Source organism: Vombatus ursinus, unplaced genomic scaffold (genome assembly GCF_900497805.2).
Source record: "Vombatus ursinus unplaced genomic scaffold, bare-nosed wombat genome assembly UNPS02014870.1, whole genome shotgun sequence".
Taxonomy (NCBI): domain Eukaryota; kingdom Metazoa; phylum Chordata; class Mammalia; order Diprotodontia; family Vombatidae; genus Vombatus; species Vombatus ursinus.
Window position 1 is genome coordinate 1,523,609 of NW_020954648.1, and position 12,222 is coordinate 1,535,830.

General features: G+C 39.7%; 1 pseudogene; it reads left to right on the plus strand.

The window, feature by feature from the left end:
* The first annotated feature begins 6,330 nt into the window (after nt 1-6,330).
* LOC114028094 overlaps nt 6,331-12,222 on the plus strand; it is an 80,418-nt pseudogene continuing 74,526 nt past the window's right edge.

Below are 12,222 nucleotides of genomic sequence, written 5' to 3' on the forward strand. Positions count from 1 at the left end.
GCTAGAGCTAAAAATAAGCCATCGCCAAAAGTACTTGTCTTTGAGCTAAAGCAGGTGGTGGCTGGGGATGAAATAGGCCTCAACCCAAATTGGGGTGGTGGAAAGCAGGCCAGATCCTGGGTTTGAATCCTGCATCTGAGAGGTCACACTTATGTGACCTTGGACAGTTGGCTACTTGCCCTTCCCCACTCTATAAAGGTGAGGACAGGCTTTGGAGTGGAAAGGGAGGCCTCAGGCATAGGGGTAACACATTCACCTCTTTGAGAGTCAGTGTTAACCCCACATTGTCATGGGGAAGGAGCACTCCCTCTTTTTTTTGGCTAAGCAATGGGGTTAAGTGACTTGTCCAGGGTCACACAGGTAGGAAAGAGCACTCTTTAGGCAGAATTATCCTGGTTTAGTTTTGCTATAGCTCAGAGGAGGTGAGAGGTCATCAGAATGGGCAGGGAATCTGGGAGGCAAGAGCTATGACAATTATGATTACTCTACATCAGGGAATTCTTAGCCTTTTTTGTATCATGGACCCTGTTGGTAGTCTGGTGAAGGCTATGGAAACTCAGAATGTCGTTTTTAAACGCATGTAATAAAATACTTAAGATTACAGAGAATATTAATTATATATTGAAATACAGTTATCAAAATAAAAAAAATAAAAACAACTTCAGGTCGTGATTCTGAGGTAAAGAACTCTTGATTTATATTGACAAAATAATTGTAATTCATATGTCTATCATGCTTTAAGATTTATGAAATTCTCTCCAGTTCCAGTGAGCTGCTATCAGTCAGATTAGCTTTTACAAAGCAATATTTATTTCAAAGATACAATCATAAATATATAGACTGACTTCCTCAAAATGTGGGCAGCCTAATTTCCTATCCGCTCACATGTCAGTGTCTGCAGAGGGGAAGGGATAGGTTACCACAGACCCGTAGGCCAGCATCCTCCTTGGGCTGGAGTCCCAGACACCCTGGCCTCTCCGGGTTTCCCTGGTGAGCATGCAGGCTGCACCACCCCAGTTGGAATCCTGGCTCCAGAGATACCATGCTCAAAGTTCCAACTCTGGTACAAATTACTGTTGGCATGAATGGCAAAGAAGAGGAGCAAATACCCCCTCCTCCCTCTACCCCCAGGCTCATTTATCAGAGCCAGGGTAAAAGACAGGGAGACCAGGGGAAGGAAATGTTCCCCTGTCCTCAGTTCTGTTCACAGTGCCTCCATGTAAGGTGGGTAAACTGTGATCTTCACACCTTGGAGGCAACAGGAAAGGATGTGAACAAAAAAACCCCATGAGCTAGAAAGTAGCAGAAAGGGGGTGACTGTCTTAGGCTTGTCAGTTTTGAGGACACAGCCTATTCCAATTTTACAACCAACTGAAGCAGGCTACACCCACCAGTGTGGGAGGGGATATAGAATGCCTGCATCTTAAGAGATCTGGGCATGTCCAGGACAACGTCCTTAGGGCACTTCCATAGTAGGCAAGCTAAGCATGCTCCAGAGGCCGGCCCTCATCACGTGTGTTACGGACCCCTCTGGCAGTCTGGTGAAACCTACGGACCCCTTCTCAGGATAATGTTTTTAAATATGTAAAATATTTAGGATTAAAAAAAGAAACCAATTATATTGAAATGCAGTCATTAAATATTAACAGCAGCAGCAATACCCAAGTTCAAAGATCCTGAGTTATGAATCCTCTACAGACACAGTTGAAGTACATGTCATATTATTCCTGAGACTTGGCTCAGGTTTAAAGCTCTCAATAGTCCTTTTTAAATTCTCCCTGTTACCAGTAACCTTTGCATTTCTTTTTTTTTTTTTTTTGTTGGGAGGCAGACAATCAGAGTTAAGTGACCTGTGCAGGGTCACAGCAGCTAGTAAGTGTCAAGTGTCTGAGGTCACATTTGAACTCAGGTCCTCCTGACTCCAGGGTTGGTGCTCTATCTACTGCCCCACCTAGCTGCCCCACCTCTATACCTAATGCCCTTTTTTCTAGGTCCTCACCCTCCCTACTCCTTGGGGTACTTTTGCTGGTATGATAGATCCTAATTACAGGTGAATTGTAAACTCCCATTTGCCCATTGGATTATGGTTCTAATTAAGTCCTCCTATTTTCTTTCTCTGACCTTGGCCACAGGCCCAATTCGTAAGCTATTGACTGGTCCCTCTACTGTCTCTTTGCTAACAGTCAATCTCTCTGTCTCCCCCTCTCTCCCTCCCTCCCTCCTTCCCCCACCCCGTCTATCCTTCCCTGTCTTTCTCTCTTTACTGTTTTAAAAAAATTCTGAAATTAATAAACACCAAAGAAAATGAGCATTTTCAAAACACAAATTAGAACAGAAGAGGACTGTACATGAAACCTCGAATCTTTATTACTTACAAGCTGGCATTTCTTTTTATGTCTGTAACAGAGTCAACATGTAACTTTCAAAGCTGTTGTGCTAGTCTATGATTCTTTTTGGCTTTTCTTCTGTTCTCTTAAAAATTCCTTCAGCGACCGTCTTTTGTTTAATTTTCTTTTTTTCTGCAACTCTATAACTAGTACTCTTCTCCTTCCTAACTTTATTTCTCATGGTCAAGTAAAAGAATTTCCCACATTAGGAAAATGTTCATTTCTCTTAATATTAGTGATTTAGAGTATTTTTTTTTAATTTGGTCTTGGTAGTTTGGAATTCTTTGAGAACTGCTTGTTCATATCATTTGATCAATTAGCTCTTGGAGAATCAACATTTCTTTTACAGGCCACCTCACCTATACTGTCTCTCCCCCAACCTTCTCAAAAAATACCATTTAGGTCTTTCCAACTGTGACCCAAGTTTCCCGCTTTTGCTGTCCCCAGACTAGCTGACCATCCTTTGATCTTCCCATGTATTTTTTAAACTCCCTTTCTCTAATCATATACTCTATTATAATATTCCCATTTAAGGATTTACAGTAAACATTTCTGTTTTGAAAGGGAGCCTCCTTTAGTTTCTAGCAAGACTTAAATACCTAAAACCCTACATGAGCACTTTATATCCTTATATCTTGGGTTTCAGTATTTGAGGGCATGTATGTGTGTGTGTTGGGGGGGAGGAGGGAAGTGGACCTTGCAGTTCCAAATCTCTTTAAGAGAAAGAGAATTTTGACATAGAGGGTGCCATGTATTTTGCTATTAGGCTTGTAATCTCACCAAGGCTACTTTCCAACCTTAGGGATCGAGAGGAGTTTTAGCCAAACCAAGAAAGCACAACTACTTTTCCTGAGGAAAAAAACAAAAACAAAAAACAGAGCACTTCATAGGCTAAATCTGATAATAAGTCAGATTACAAGGAGTAGAACCCATTCCCTTGCCTCCAGATAAGTTTATAGATAAACCATGGATTGGAATCATGGAAGACTCCATTCAGAGAAAGGGACTTGACAATAGGATATTCTTTGTCAGTATCCATTCCTATATCTCTCTCTGTTAGGATGTTGGTATGTTTAGCTTTGAGACGTCCTGATAAGTCAACAAAGATATGATACTCTTTCTTGCCCCTGAGAGCAACACAAGCCAACCACAACTGAACCTGCAAAAATTCAGAGCTCTTGAGTAATTCAGTCTACTTTTGGTAAATCCACCGAAGTACTCTTGGGAAATAATAATAATGATGATGGTGATGATGATGATGTATTTATATAGTGCTTTAAGGTTTATAAAGTCATTCAAAGTAATTTTGTGTTGATATTATTATTCCTATTTTATAGATGTGGAATCTGAGACTCTTGAATTTATGTGACTTGCTCGTGATAACATAGGCATAGGTGTTTGAATCCAGGTCCCTGACTCCAGGTCCAACAATTTACCACGTCATTATCTGGGTTCTAAATTCAGTTCCCTCACTATAGAAATTGAAATAAGGATTCCTTGAGTTTAAAAATGAGGGGGAAACTTGATGAACCTTTTCTGCCCATTTCAATTCCTTTATTTGGCAGCTAATGCCTTTCCAAAGGCATCATTATGTAGAAACCCCTGCATCCACACTAGGGAGCAGAAAAGGAAAGCCACACACGAGACTTCTATATCCAAAGGAGATTTGTTAAAAAATATTCTTTATAGCCAGCTGAAGGTGAGAGTGGAACATTGTGGGCCTCCAAATCTGTGTCCATATTAGGGCAATAGTCTGACAAAGTCATCTTCCAAAGAGAACTTCACAATTTTCTCCTTTTGCACATGAAGATTCTCCTCGCTAACGTGTTTTAGAGATATTGTTCTCTTTTTGGGGGGAGGGATTTCTAGGATGTTGATTGGTGGGAGGTCAAATGTTATCTGATACTTCTGCCTCCAGATCTATGCTGTGGTATCTTCGAGTTCAATAATTGGCTGAGGGAGAACACGCGTATGAGACTAGGATGTTCCCTGGCTTATTAAAGGTTAGCCAACTAAGGAAACCTGGAGGGTCTTATCTATGATGCCAGGTGGTTTGGGACCTTCAGGACTTTATCTGTCAGAAGTGTTATCATTAGGCAAAGAAGAGACCTTTTTAGCTGGTTTTAGGGGTAAAACCAAAAAAGCAAAGGACAATTAACACTTAGGGGATACATACTAATTATCTGGTAAGTGCCATTATGCTGGCCTTCGGTTGTTTTCTCAAGTGAGGAATTAAAAGCCTCATGGAGATATATATTTGCCACCCTTGCTCTACCCTCCCTCTACCCCCAATCTACATGTAAAATGTGAATTCAGATTCCAAAAGGGACAGGGAATAACTGCTCAGTGTACAAAGATTCTAACAAGGGGTAAAGGCCTTACTTAATAGTATAATAGCTAGGTATAATTGTGTATGGCTGTTAGGTGGATGCATATATATGTTCTATAGCAAGCAGTATTTGATTTATTTACCTTCTTCAGAATGAAGAAAGAGATTACTTGCAGTTACAAAACTCTACAAAACAAAACCATATCCTTATACACATTATTAACATGTGTATACATAAATGTGTGTATATGTGTGTGTATATATACATACATATATGTGTATATAGTATATATAATAGACATATACACACATATATGCAAACATATGTATACAAATATATATGTATATATACATACATACATACACTATCTATCTATTTATCTACACAGAGAGAAAGAGAGAGAGGGGGAGAACACCACAGAGACCAGATGTCATAGAAAGCATTGAAGAAGTTTTGTGGGTTCTTTCTCAGATCTTTTGTATTCCTTAAGGATTCTGTTGATAGGGATAGTAAGAGTAATTCTAATCTGTTAGAATGCTGTTCCACAATTTGATTTCCTGGTATCATCGAGTTTCAGCGCTCATAGGCATCTTGGAAAGCATCAAATCTGCCTCCTTCATTTACCTTTGGGAAGGACTTCCTTATCTCCCCCAACTTGCACAGTGCCTTGGATATAGTAGGCACTGAATAGATGGTCACATAATCGAATTATATTTTGCTTATAAGCAAACAGAGACTTAGAAAGGTCAAGTTTATTATAACTGTCTGTGCTGGTGTCTTCTCCTACCACTGCACTGTAAGCTCCATGATGGTACGGGCCATGTCTTTCCTAAATTTTATCTCCACTTATCACCAAGCATAGTGTCTTATACATAGTAAACAATTAATAAATGTCTGTTCTATTGCCCTATGCCAAGACATTTGCCCAAGGCCACCCAGATAGTAAGTGTCAGAGCTAGGGCCCAAAGCCCGGTCTTTGAACTGTTTTTCTAGTTCTTCTGGCATCCACAAAGCGGGCGGGGGTGGGGTGGGGGTGGGAGAATGGAATTTTGCAGTAATCCTGTTGTGGGTTTGTGGTCAGTTCTATAGGAGTAAAAAAAAAAAATTCAGATTGAATGCTGGAATTTTACTTTTTTACCCTGTGTTTTCTGGTTAAACCAATTCAGAAAAGCCCACTGTCGCAGCATGATGCTTGTTTTGGGTACTTGTTTCATATCCCTAACCACAGGAAAGGTTGTTAGGCTGAACTGGATTTGTTATGTTATGTTACTTGAACATTACATGGTCCAAATCCACTTATCCTTACCTAGTGGAACAGGCTTGGAAGAATGTGATTTCTCTCCTTCCCTGAAGGCTATTAAGAAAAGAGCAGATAACCATCTACCTGAAGCAGCTTGAGCAGAAGCCTCCCTGGAGCCAAGTGGATGGACTAGATGATCTCTGGAGAGCCCTTTTAGCCTGAGGGTCCTATAAAATTACACCACCCCATATATTGTCATTGTTAGCTCCTGGTAAGGTATACTCAGGGAGCTATTTTGGTGATGAAAATGGTGATGAAGATCATCGGCACTGCTTGGCCACCCTGAACAATGGGAGTATTGGTGTTTAGATGGATGGATGAGATTGACTGTGGAGCCATCTTCTTCCAGCCTTCTGAAGCCTTACGCTCTGCTGCTGTGTTGGCATGCCTATACTTCAGCATTGCCGTGTTTCCCTCCTACGTTGCATTGCTTCGTGAAAAGCCAGCATTTAATCTAGTGGTTGATAGACACAGAGTAAGCTCCCACAAATAATTGCCTGAGAGGCTTACAGTTTAGAAGGAGGTCTTGCAGACTTTTCCTTATCTTTATCTATGATTGGCAGGACCATGTGGGGCACACAGGAGGGTTATTTTGCAAAGGAGTTGTGAAGAGAAGCAGTGGGCCCACTCCACAAAAATGTGTCTGTCAGGAACTTGAAGAGTAGGATAACATATCTGATCTTCTTTCCCCTTAACCTTGTCAACTGTCTTCTAGCTCAGAAAGTGCCAGCAGTTGACAACAGAAAGGGAGGATGTTGGGAAATCCTTTTCCTGGCAATAAGGAGCTCATTGTGAGGGTCAGTGAAAGCGATAGTGCGGTCTCATGAAGGGCTTCCCAAATGTTTCCCATAATTCACCTGTGGACATTTTGGGACACATTGGTCCTCTCATCTCTGCCAGACCCATTCCTCTTTCAGTCTGGTCAGTTGTCTAACCTTCTACACTTCTCCTCCCCTCCTCTGGGGAATCCCTACTCTGTCCCACCCACCCACAGTGTACATATATACCATGTCATTTATATTACACAGATATCATACTATTTAAAAACATTTCTTTTTATTTGGTTTATTGATGTCTTTTATTCTGATATCCCATTCATTTTCAAATACATCCCTCCTCTCTCCCCTGCTCATTGTCCTTTTCCTTGTAATTAAAATTTAAAAAGGAAAAAAAAATGAATAAAACCAACTAACATGTCAACCTCATCTGACAGTATATGTAACATTCTGCTCCTATAGTACCCCACTTCTCCAAAAAAATGGAGAGAGGTACATTTTCTCAAACCTTTTTGGGGCCAGGTTTGGTTATATTTCTGTAACATCAAGTTTCTTTTTATTGTTCTTTCTATTTACATTGTTGTAATCATGCATATCAAGAGACAGCTTGGCATAGTGAATAGTGCTGGACTTGGAGTCACAAAGAAGTGAATTTGAATCATGATTCAGACTATCTCTGTGAGCCTGGACAAATCACATGACCTCTCTCAGCCTCAGTTTCTTAATCCATGAAATGGGAATCATTATAGCATCTCTTTCACGGTGTTATGAGGATCAACCAAGATAATATACATCAGGCACTTTGCAAAACTTAAAGTGCTAAATACATTAGCTATTATTAATATTGGACAACTAGGTGGTGTTAGTGGATGGCATTCTGGACCTGGAGTTGGGAAAACTCATCTTCCTGAGTTCAAATCTGACCTCAGACACTTACTGGCTATGTGACCCTGGGCAAGTCACTTAACTCTGTTTGCCTCAGTTTCCTCATCTGTAAAATGGATTGGAAAAGGAAATGGCAAACCACTCTAGTATCTTCGCCAAGAAAACTGCAAATGGAGTCACAAAGAGATGTGATTGAAACAGCTGAACAACAGAAATTATTAATATTGCTTTCCTGTTTTACTTCACTGTCTAATTTCATATTTTCCCCATATTCCTCTGAATTCTTCTTATTTTTTACATTCACGTACCACAATTTGTTTAGTCGCTCCCCAATCCAAGGTTATCTAATTTTCCCCAAGTTCTTTATGTGCTAAGAAGTTCTGCAATGAATATTTTGGTGTTTCAGAGACCCTTCTTTCTATCTTTGAACTCCTCGTTACATGTGCCTAGCAGTGTGCTCCCTATGTCAAAGGGTATGGATGTTTTAATAACTTTTTTTGCGTAATTCTAAATGACTTTCCAGAGTATTTGAACTAAATTACAGCTCCAACAATGATGTGTTAATTTACACTATTCCACGTAGGGTGTCTGAAGTCACTTTTGCCCTGAATTTTAAAGTAGCCTATGCCAGTAAGACACTAGTAGTAGTAGTAATAATGATGATGATGATGATGTATATAGTGCTTTAAGTTCTGCAAAACACTTTACGATGGTCTAATTTTGTCCTTACAACAACCTTGTGAAGTAGGTACTTTTATTATCCCCATTCTATAGATGAAGAAACTGAGGTTAAGTGGCTTACCCAGGATTATACATCTAGTGAATGTTTGAGGCTAGATTTGAACTCAAGTCTTCCTAACTCTAGGTTCCGTGCTCTGTCTTCCATGCTACCTAGATACCCATTTGTCATTATTAGGTTGCTTTTCAGTCATGTCCAAATCTTTGTGACCCTTTTTGGTGATTTCTCGGCAAAGATATTGGAGTGATCTGCCATTTCCTTCTCCAGCTTCATTTTATAAATGGGGAAACTGAGGCAAACAGGGTCAAGTGATTCGCTGAAGGTCACATAGCTAGTAAGTGAGGTTAGATTTGAATTCAGGAAAAGAAGTCTACTAAATTTGAATATGTCTATCAAAATGGGTTTATTATTGCTGTTATCAGTCTAGAAGATTTATTGGTTAAAATGATCTCATACTTTTGATAGTAATAACAAGAACAGTAAGCATCCTCAATAACAATATCAAAAATGAATACCTTTTATTATAATAATAATAATAGCACATATTTCTAAAGCATTTCATATTTTACAAAGTACTTTCTTCATAGCAACCCTGTGAGATAATGGTACAAGTATTATTTTCTCCATTGAGAACTCCATGAAGGTCAGCAAGGTTAAGTGACCAGAATTAAACTGCTGGCTGACTTGAATTCTACACTTTTGATTAGAAATCCAGTATTCTTTTCTTTTTTCTCTGCTGCCAAGTCTAACTTTTAAAAGTTATTTGATAGTATCTATTAATAGGGTGCATTATATTTTATGTAGCGACTTATTCAGATCCCTGTGAGACAGATAGCACAAAGTTATCAACATTTTATAAATAGGAAGGCTTGGGTTCAGAGAAGTTGTCCCTTGTCCATGATCATCCAATAACTAGTAAACGTCCCTAACAGGATTTAGCCATCCATCTTTGGTTCTAAGTTGAGTGCACTAATTCTAGGACAATAAGAAACTTGTCTTGAGTTAATAGAATTTTAGATCTTGAAAGGACTTTAAAGACCATCTAGGCCAATGTCCTCATTTTACAGATGAGAATATTGAGAACCTTAGAAGGGAACTGACCTGTCCAGCTCATGGCTAATTTACTAGTGACTGGCATGGATAGAAGGGGCAGAAAGAGGATTTGAGCCCTGTTCTTTGGATTCTGTATGAGGTTCCTCTTTTCCTGGCCTAGTTGCAGAAGAAAAAATAATGGAGAAAGTTCTTTAATTGAGAGGTTCCACAGGTACATTTACTAGGGGTGAGGGAGGGCTTTGGTTGCAGAGATTTAGAGGAAGTGAGTTACTTGAAATATTTGGAAATATGCACCTTAACCGAGTTACCTTTCTTCTCTCTACTATGATAGAAAGAATTCTAGTTTCAGAAATGAATGTAATCTAAGCCAATTCTTTCTTGCTGCAAGTATGAATTAGTCCCCTTCCATCGCATCTCCCACATTGACTTTGCAAAGCCTTCCTTTGACCTGTCCTATAGGTCAGTATGGCACCAAGCCCCTAGGAACCCTACTCTAGCTCCAAAAACACTGCGTTAGAGTCACGGATTCTCACAATTAGAAGATATCTCAGAGGTCATCAATTTCAACTTGCGCATGCCCAAGGATATCATCCATAGCATCTCTGGTGAGTTGTTATCCAGACTTTGCTTGAAGACTTTCAGTGAGGGGGAACCCACAATGTCTGAAGAAAGTACATTCCTTTTCAGAACAGCTCCAATTGTTAGAAAAGTTTTCTTTCCATGGAGCCTAAATCTGCCTTCCTGCAGCCTCTACCCTTTGCTTCTAGTCCTGGCCTATTTTTCCTATTTCTCATTTTTTCCTAAGCAAATTTACTGATTGGTTGTTTAAAAAGGGTGTTGCCCTCTCTGAAAGTGTGGCTTCCTTACCTATTGTTCTAAATAGATATCTTGAGGACCGTCTTAGTGGGCGACGTGGGGCCTTTGATGGTAGAAGCTGTATTTCCCTGGACTCTCTCCATATTTCATACAGCATAGTATCTAGCACATAACAGGTGCTTAATTAGTACTTGTTAATCTATTAATTACATCACCTTCCTCTGACCAGCCACAAGTAGATTCCTGTTATTGTTTTCTTCTTTTCTGTCATCTTATTTCTTGGAGTTCTCACTTCTTGTATCGGGGGAACTTCCAGATTTCAGCTTATTTGAATAGAAAGGATGAAATTTAGTCCAAATCCTGAACTCACTGACTAGGACCCTTGCTTAAAGTTGCTATTCCTTCCCTTTCCCCTATATTCTCTCTGATGGCTCATTTTTCAGGTTTCTCCAAGCAAGTGTTCTTCTAGAATCCTATAATTATGATTTCCCAATACAAAATACTTTAAACCTTCAGTAAAAAACAAAACCAAACCAACTAAATAATAAATGTCATTTTTATCAAGGGAAGGGAAGACTCATAGGTCAAAAAGCAAAGGTAAATTGTGCTAGTATCTGTTGGGATTCTACCCAATGTAGGGGAAGAGAAGAGGACAGGACCATTGACCTTAGGTAAAGGACTGTTGGAAACCCTACTGCAAATTCAGGTCTCTCTTCTCATACTTCTAACCAAGCATGGACCTAATAATTTCTCATCTATTTTCTTCTGAAGCAAGGTTACAAAGACTAGCTTGGCCATATCACTTCCCTGCTTAGTAAACTCAGATGGCTTCTTATTACCTCATTTCCTATTGCTCATAGGATCAAATACTAATTCCTTGGGTTGGCATCCTCTATTCTTGAGTAGGGTGGCAGCTAGGTGGCACAGTGGTTAGAATGCTGGGCCTGGAGATATGAAGACCTGAGTTTACATCCAGCCTCAGACATTTACTAGTTGTGTGACTCTGGGCAAGTCACTTAACCCTGTTTGCCTCAGTTTCCTCATCTGTAAAATGAGCTGGAGAAGGAAGTGGCAAACCACTCCAGTATCTTTGCCAAGAAAACCCCAAATGGAATCATGAAGAGTTGAACTTGACTGAAAAATGACTAAAAGACAACTGCTTGAGTAAATTATCACCTCTAGCATACCTACTCTCTTACTAATCTCAGTCTCTCCTGGTCTACTAGCTGATTCCTTATTGTTGTCAAATGCATGTATTTCTCTCTCATCCTCAAAAAAAAAACCCCTTTATTTGATTCATTCATCCTTACTAGCTAATGTCCCATATATTTCCTCCCTAGAGAGTCGAGAATATCAAGGAGAAAAGGGTGATTGTCAAATGATTCATAGAAGTAAAAAAGAATAAGAATTGAGAAAAGGCCACTGGAATTGTCAGTTAAGAGATCATTAGTAACTTTGGAAAGCACAATTTCAGTTGAATGATGAGGACAGAAGCCAGACTGTAGAGTTAAGAAGAGAGTGAAAGAAAAGGAAGTGGAGGTACCAATTGTAGACAGCCTTCTCAAGGAATTTAGCCAGAAAAGAGGAGAAAAAAGGACAATACCTAGCAGAGATGGATCAGATCAAAGAAGAGCATTTTAAAGATGGGGGAGGCATGGGCATGTTTGTAGGCAACAGGGAAGCAGCCTATTGACAGGGAAAGATTGAAGATTAATGAGAGAGTGGAGATAATAGAAAGGACAATCTGCTGGAGAAGATAGAATAGAATGGGATCATTTGTGCACACAGAGGGATTTGCCCTGAAAGAGAAGATCTACTTCTTCATATGAGACAAGAGTGAAGGAGGAGAGTGTGGGGAAAGTGTTTGAGTGATGTGAGGAGGAGATGAGTAGGAAAGGGAGCTTTTAGCTAATGCCCTCAGTTTTCTTCAGTGAAA